The sequence below is a fragment of the Haemaphysalis longicornis genome, unplaced genomic scaffold, assembly GCF_048455015.1.
Source record: "Haemaphysalis longicornis isolate Haplotype H1 unplaced genomic scaffold, Haemaphysalis longicornis Haplotype H1 scaffold_8, whole genome shotgun sequence".
NCBI classification, from domain to species: Eukaryota; Metazoa; Arthropoda; class Arachnida; order Ixodida; family Ixodidae; genus Haemaphysalis; species Haemaphysalis longicornis.
The window spans coordinates 22,944,289-22,952,822 of NW_027526445.1; the positions used below are offsets into that span (position 1 = coordinate 22,944,289).

The 8,534-nt window shown below is 46.4% G+C and overlaps 1 long non-coding RNA gene across 1 annotated transcript in view; it reads left to right on the top strand.

Annotated features, from left to right (window-relative positions):
• The window catches only part of LOC144148708 (uncharacterized), a 35,888-nt gene extending 28,872 nt beyond the window's left edge, over positions 1-7,016 (top strand). The window contains exon 3 of the long non-coding RNA XR_013318034.1: positions 6,853-7,016. This is a non-coding gene — a long non-coding RNA (uncharacterized LOC144148708). The remainder of the gene's footprint in view (positions 1-6,852) is intronic.
• The last annotated feature ends 1,518 nt before the right edge of the window (positions 7,017-8,534 follow it).

Sequence of the window (8,534 nt, forward strand, 5' to 3'; positions counted from 1 at the left end):
GTGCAACTTGGAAGATACCATCTCCTCAGCGTTTCTACATCGCAAAGAAGCTTATTTGCAGTCAATGAAACTCTGCTCAACTGTTTCTTGAGCATCCACATGTCGGTTGTTAACAAAAGACAGAAATATGTTTGTACTACACAGCCATTTTTAACGGGAGAGGTTTCCCTAAGGATCTCGAAAAATAATCCTTTTCTACATGGAGAAAGAGGCATTTCACAAAGTCAGCTGAGGACAACATAGGCAAGACTAAAGCTTCCAGCTCATATAAATGGGCTGTAGGAAGCACGTGGATACATGTCTAAGCATGCCTTTAGATGACGCCATGTGTCAGTAGGCAGTACCCTCAAGGAAACGCCAATACCTTTCCGCGTGAATCCCGACATATCACTCGTGGCAGTTGCTTAACAGAAAAAAATACCAAAATCAAGAAATACCAAAATCCGCGACCCCCTACGTTTTCCGAAGCTATATTTTATTTCGGAGTATATTTAGCGTGCATCGTGCATTCGATCCCCTTCCCACACCCCAGAATTTCCCGAACGTTTCTATGAATCTGCGCTTATCAATAAGACAATTACGCCGTAACCGATATTGCAAGTGGCCTCAGAAGTGTATCTGGGTTCCGGGACCGCGCCTGCCCCTGTGTAAGACCCTGAATATAATTGTAAAAAGCAATTACTCAAGCCTCAGTGTTGCTCCTGGTGGCGTAGATGTGTTTTATTCTCTACAAAAGCTGTTCGTTCATTTTTTTTCGTTGTCAGTTCTCCCACTGGCGCTATGGGGCAAGTTTGTTGCCCGCCCCCCTTCCCAAGGTGTATACCGTGAATCTTGTTGAAGTGGATGTCAGGTAGAAAGAGAACAAACTTTATTCTGGATCGGTTCGGTCAGAGACGACTGGGGACCAGTGCTTTGAAAGCGCCGATGAACTGGGCTGCTCGTTCATCGAGTCCTTGCTGGATCCTAGCATGTGAACTGCTTAATGCCGCTTGCCAGTGCTCCACACAAGAGATGACATGGAATGAGTTGAGAGGGCATTGTGAAATGATGCAAGAAACTGTTTCGTGGGCTCCACAGTTAGGGCATTGGGGAGAGGGAAATAGAGATGGACGAACTGTTTGTAGTCTGGCGCGACATAGGAGGGCGTTGGTTTGGAAAAGGCAACAGAATCGTTCCTTCATAACAGAGAGTGTCCAATGGGTTGGAGGGTAGCGTCGGCACTGATTTCATGGAAAGTCAGAAGGCAGTCGCGGGCTGAGGCTCTTGTAGAGGGAGAAATACCGATATATTTTGATTGCGAAATTGGTACGTCTTCGAAAAAAGTAAACATGCTTCCCTTCCAACCAACCGAGGCGGTCCAGGTTGGATGGAAGAGAAGAATGTTTACTTTTTATAAAGACATACTATTTTCGCAAAATAAAACACACGGGTATTTCTCCCCCTGAAAGATAACTTGGCTCTTTCTAATACAAAGCACGGGTTCAAAACTTAGAAATTCGTGCCAAGAAGTTAAAGTATCTATTTACATTTCATATTATAGTTGCACGGGTCAATAAAAAAGCTTTGTTTTGAATTCGAGAATAAGACTTGCAAACCTTAAAAGTAAAACCGCCGAAAAAAAAAGTTACCGAATGTACAACATCAAAGTGTACATTTTTCTCGTTTTCTCTCTGTAAAACCCTTATGCGATGTGGGTGTAGTGGGAGCTCTTTATGGATCGTCCTCTGGAGTACTTCGGAAACAAAAACAGCTGCCCAGCACTGAAGAACGGGCTCGCTAGCCTCGGGATCTTTACAAAAAGCGCTCTTTCATCCCCAAGCCACAGACGACCCCCTTTCATGTATCCATGTACTGACAGAAAGTGATCTTGTGTGTCACATAAAGCAGAATTATTTTTCCCCTATGGTACTTCCATACGCTTCACTTGCTTGAAGACATTTTAGCCTGGACCAACCTATACAAAGGTACCTGCAAAATACCATCATAGACATAAATATATATATATTTATTTTGTCGTTTCAGCAGTCAAGTATTTCATAGAAAATCGTGCACCTAAAATTTAGTGCACATACCGATTTCTTTAGGATATCCGTAACTGCTACCTCACATGTTACTGCACACAAACACCAGTTCGGACAAAGCCTGCACTGCCTGTACGGCCTGGACTGGCCGTACCTGAATTACAGTACGCACAAAAGAGACACGTTGATCAATGAAAAAATACAAATCGTTTTACAACCTGCCTCACGTATAAGTAGGAAAGCTTGAGACCACCATCACAAATGTGTCTATACAAATTTGTTCGACCGCCTCTTTACCAGCTAGATGCTCAGAAATATACGGTCATTTATCTGGGAAATTCCTGAACGTTGAGCCTAAAAAATATTTTACTTGCAGTACTTACAAAATTTTTGCCACGAAAAATAAATTTCATGTGGTGGCGCTTGACAAAACTCACGTATTTTCTCCTTTTCATTTCTCCGACCTCTGCTTCATATTTTGCACTTGGCTTCGATTGTTGGGTTCACTATTCGGGTGGTAGCCGAGCTAGACACCCAACTATTACAGTCATTGTGACGCAGCTGACGTTGCTGAAAGTCGCGGGCGTTGACGCCAATTCGCCGTGCCAGAATCCCTTGCATTTTCTCCAATTTACTAAACCACCGAAACAGACCGAGGAAGTTAATTACTAGGTAGATGCCAACCCTTGAAGTGTGTCTCGCATCAATGTTTCCTACTTCGTTGAAAGAATTCCTCTGCGGTCAACGAAATATGTTTTTAATGTAGATTGTGTAGTAAGGTTCCCTAAAGTTTTACTGACTTCGCCTGGGTGGAGCTGATACGTAGCTACCGCGCTGCTACGGGTAAAGGAAAGCGATCGCAAATGTCTGCATGGCTGCAGCTGCTATTTCACACTGCGGACCTTTTTCTTGCCATACATTTGGGTTATGCTTTATGCTAAAATTTTTGATCAGTATTTATTCGCTATTACTTAAATATGCTTCCCGATCTCTTCTTCTGCACTTAACTGACCTTATATTTGTAGAAGCGAGTTGGTCACACACGCATATGCAGTTATAAGCGCCGTGGAAACGAATTATTCGCCAAGGCGAGTGGCCCAGAAGTCGTCACCCCAAATCCGAATCGCATTAGCGTTGGTGTTAAGTTACATTGGTTTCATGGGCCTTACTAAGCTTAGTACACTGCAGAAACTTACAAAACAGAGATGTATTTATTACTACACAAATAGTATCGGGGCTTAGTTTCCCAAGAGCCTTCGGCCGACGGGTTTTTTTTTTGCTTCGGTGTATTAGCCCGTCCCACTAGGCGGACGTTCAATCGGCCGACCTGTTTGTGTCGCCGCCTGCATTGTGTGACAAGGTGGTCTGCAAACTTGGGAGTATGCGTCGCCGTCATGTCGTGTCGTCGTGTTGGCGTAGTTGGAGCGCGCACTAAAGTAAAGCGTGGCAAAAAGGTAAATATAGACGAACACGATCGCGTGTAAGCATGCTCCAGGAAGCTCTAGCTTGTATAGCTTCAGCGACAAGCCGCCGACGCTCAGTGGACAACGCTTCTCTTCGCCGGGAGTGCGAGAAAAAGCCGCCCAATAGCAGGATCTCTGCCCGTAGCGCAGATGAGAATTTCACGACGTACAGTGCGGTCCATTATTAAATGGAAACGGGAAGCGCGGGGCTGCTGCGTTCCGCGAAGCGGCGAGAATCGGAGACAGCCGGCGCATGCGCACTGACCGCATGAGGCCTGAGAAGCCGCTTTGTCGTCTGCTATGGCGCTCCGCTGTGCGGCTCAGCCGGGCTCAGCTTACGATAGCTGAGGCAGGAACCCCTAAATTAGCTACGCTTAACGGTAACGACATTGGTGCACGGCAACAGTCATTTTGGGGCCTGACGCCAGGTTGGCCAGCTTTATGCAACCTATTGCGGCTGACACAGACCGGTGGAATTGGTTCGTGCGGAATTGGTCCGGGCTTCGCTTGGCAACCATGACACTTTTAGAAGATTTAGAGACAGCGCTCCAGTGAGATATGGTCAGGCTCGGTTGCGCTAGCTTAGCTCATTTAGTGGCTCTATGTTACGGTAGAGCCACTAACTAAAATACGGTTTTTAAGTGGCTATAGGTTACGCTAGGCCACTATCGTTCTTTTTCATCGGGAGGCGATGCAGGCATTTTTCGCCTCCCACCTGTTGAAATAGCCCAGTACAGATCAGCACGGCATTGCTACTCTGTCCGGGAACTTGAAAACGCACTCTCAACGGGTCATACAGATGCAATACGCTCTGAAAATCGCGGCAACACAGAGGCGCCAAAATGTCAGGGCGCATGAGTCTTCCCAGGGTAAACACATGTCACTTGACGCGGTTCGACCAAGGGCCGCTGTCGTCGGCATACAACAATGACAGAAAAGAGTGCCGATACTCAGAAGCCTGATCTAGCGGCTCAAGCTGAGGCATTTCGCACTCGAAGGATGCTGAGCGGCAAGGCGAAGCACCGTAGCAGACGACAGAGCGGCTTCTTCCACCTCATGCAGTCAGCGCGTATGCGCCGGCTGTCTACGATTTTTGCTACTTCTCGGCGTCAGCGCTTCGCGGATCCCGGTAGCCCCGCGCTCGCTTTTTCCGTTTAACAGTAGACCGCACTGTACTACAGACGTTTATATGGCGCTGTCCAGAAACACGCCACGAAGGTTGGGAAAGCGGCGACAAACTTTGCAACGAAAGTGTGAGCGTTCGCTGCACGTAAAAGTTTTACTTGCCACAGATGACCCAGAGCACCCAGCCTAACGACATCGCTAGTTCATTGAGTCCGTTCAAGGCGCCTTTCGTACCCATTTAAAGCACGGCGTTTGGCTCAATATTAGGCCGCGTGTACCGGTGAAGCCTCTTCCCGCTACTCCTTATGAATGCCGTTGTTCAAGGAAGCAACACACTAAGACGTCGGGAACGCTTTAGCGAAAGTCTCAGTTTCTACATACGCGCAATCGGCTGAAACAGGCTGACTGTTCTGTCGAACAATAAATTGATACGACCATAGGCTACTTATGATCTGTGTGGCTTTACCCAAGAATAAAAATGGAAACCCTTCCCTACCTGCAAGAGTTCCATACGCAGAGCTTGTGCAGCTTCGTCAATCCCCAAACCAATCGCCTGCGGGATTCCTGTCAAACAAAATGCTCAACCTCTGCTTAGAGAAGTGACTGAGTGGACCCTTTGTCCTTTCGCCTGGCTTTGGGATTGCTTAAACTTAGATGAAGTCCACCGAGCACACACGCAACCACGGGTCCACTTCCGTTGTGTTTCTTTTCACGGCTGCAAGCTCTTCGGCGGAGAGGACCATGCGCGAACTACCCACAGCGCAGTTGGCCTTCAACTGGCGAGATAACGGTGTGGGCCGAGGGCGCCAGTCCCCTTTCGTTCCCCTCTGTGTAAGGAGGGATCACCTGTTATTGGTTGTGTACGACCTGGTCCACCGCTCCAATTGGGTGAGCGCCCGCCAACTGCGGGAGTGGGAGAAATAGGAAGTGGAGGTGGGTTTGCCAAAGGGTGCAGCAATACCGACGACGCCGACACGAGTCAAGGAATGTAAGCTTCCCGGAAGTACATGTTTCAGATCGATGCTGTTTAAATGGCGTACGACCGTCGAACGTGTGCTAGAAAATCTCTCCGAGTAATGGCGTCATCGCAAGCACCGGCACACCTCTACCTTCAAGAAAACTCTGCCCAGCGTTCGTGACGTGATATCTGGCGTGCTCTTCTTATCGCCATTTGACGTGCATTCCCGCCTCCAATGGAAAGCACAAAAATTCTTGCGCTACAGACGCCGAGTTTGCGAGGCACGCTGCCGCGGGTTCTAGCGCATGCTAATGCGGTCCACTTTGGAGAGATGTGAAAGCTTCCTGACAAAACGATGCGGTCCTGCCAGTCAAAGAGAACTTTCAGTGACACTTCGGAAGTCTATGTGAGGTGAAAGAGTAAGGATAAAAGGATAAATGGGGCACCGAGAAGAGAGCGTCACTTCCGAAAAAGGGAAGTGCAGAGCGAAAGCCGCCGGGCCGCTGTTCAAGAACGGATGCTATGACTTCGGTCCAATCCCGAATATCGCGCCCGTGATGCGGTGACAAAACTTCAGCGAGTTGCAAAAACTCCTGATTTACAAGCTCACGTACATCGTACGTACTTTAATGACCTTGTGTTCATTGCTACTTGGGAGCTAACGACGGCACGACGAAGAAAACCTGACCTATGTCAAAGCATAACCTCGCATAAACTTTGCAGAACCAGGAATAAGCTAGTTGGTGCCGCCAGCTTCACTGTTTGCTTGGTCATTTCGCCACTACTGCGAAGATGTCCTAATCTTTTGCACGAGCTCTATATGGCTATATATTTGCTTTTTATGCAATCATGGGAAAATGCCCGATGCTCCGCATGTATTTGAAACGCGAGACATTCTGTACGGCGAGGTTTTATAACTTACGTACACGTGTATGTGGTATGAGAACGCGGTCGCCAGCAAAGTCGCACGGCCTTAAAACTTGAGTTGGACCTCGTACTTATACGTCTCATAACTTTATTTTGAATATTGAATATAATATATTTTTATATGCAAAGCTCTTGCCAATATCAGTAGAGTAAAAATAAAATTGTGTGCGTGTATGTATGTGTCTTTAGGGCAATTAGCAGCGCCAGTGCTGAAGAGAAGTAAAAGTTGGCCATACCTTTGGGCGAAATTATGTATCACCTGAACGTCATTCGCTAGAAAGCATCACTGGTCATTCACCTTCAGTGAGTGGAATGATTAGAATTTGTGCATGGCATTTTTAATTATTTCCTTTTACAGGAATGTCCGAAAGGACAGAAAGACTGTCCAGATGGCTGTACATGCTCCGGAGTGCTCGGAATGATGGCTTCTAAGGATAAAAAATATCGATGTGCATGACTGGACGGCAGGCTCCATACTTTTCTTTCAGCTTTAGAAAATAAATTCTACACTTCTAACATCCATCTTATGTTCTTTGTTGGTTGTGTCAGTTATCCTGTAAACCGTGACAATTACGTCAGAAATTTCTCATGGCAGTGGGCTCTCATTGGCTAGGCACGATACGCGAAGATTCTATGGGATAAATATTCCGAAAAAAAAAGCCGAGTTGCAGCTGCCCTGTGGCGCTGTTGTATATTATTTGGTTTTACGCGAGATGGCTCAGGTTCGAGCCCGTCACACGATGTTTTTTTAGCTTTCTAAATCTTCCGATCATCGTGATTTTGTTAACACGCTACTTCAGTTCATTTGTTATTACGTTTTTCACTCTGGTTTTTACTATATCAAGAGATTGATCAAATGGAATTCTAGAAAGGTTGAATTACGTTTACTATAGGTTGGCTTCTGTGTCGTTGGTCTGGCTGAAATTAGGTTGGGCTGTATTTGGGTAGGGTATTACGGATTCGGTTAAGTTACGCTGGTTCGGTTAGGTTATGTATGTTAGGTCATGTTGGGACGTAATATTATTCAGCAAATTTTAGGCCATCCAGCTTTTATGGAAACAACCGGTAGATTAGACGCAAGATATGTTGACGGGCTAGTTGGTCTGATACTTGAAAAGCCATGAGGATTGCGCGGAACGACGACACAAAGAGGAGACAACAGGACGAGAATGTTGTGTCCTCTTTGTGTCATCGTTCCGCGCAATCCTCACGGCTTTTCAGATTAGACGCAGCCTTCTTTATTTTACACCGCCGAGTTTGAATGCGTCCACCCCCCACCCCCCCCCCCCCCAAAAAAAAAATTGCATGTGCACACGAGGTGAAGAGAGGGAGCATAATCAAATCATATTCCAATAAACTTACAACGTACCACCTGCCCACCGTTTTAAAAAATTGATTCGTGAGGGAGCATTAAAACCCTTTACTACCTACTTTTTGTCACGTATGGCATGATTTGTGCTGTCGTGAGTCGGTGCAATATCGTATCAAGACACTGTCTTTGCGTTAAGTGTTGCTATTGCTCTGAGTGATTCTTTACTGTCCATTTCGCTGTGTTTGCCACAGATAAACGTCAGGCTTTTAGAAAATACCGGCGAATAGCACTCAACGTTCTCCAGGTGGCGCGAATTCTAAGCATGCAGTACGCGGCGTTGAGTAAAAGATTGGTCGTCCCGATTTAGTAGAAATGCAAATAGAACCGGGAAAGAAGAAGCAGATACGTACAACATATGTGCGTGGCGGGTACGTACATAATAATCAGCACCTTCTGCAAACAAATAAAGCGCAAAGAGACACCATGCATTAGCTAAAGCACCAGCCGTTTCACTAAAAAATATATTCAATTTCTTAGCCTACACCTATAAACACATCGTCACGGTAGGTTACAACTTAAGTCTGGGGGCTCGCGGTCCGCCGTGTCACCAGTACCATCCCCATGAATACTCATTGTGCCCCATGCGGAGCAGCTTGAATATTTATATTAAAGTCCAATGAAAATGTTTTCAGGGGCGAAACAAGGTCAAAAGTAGGGATCAAAGGACG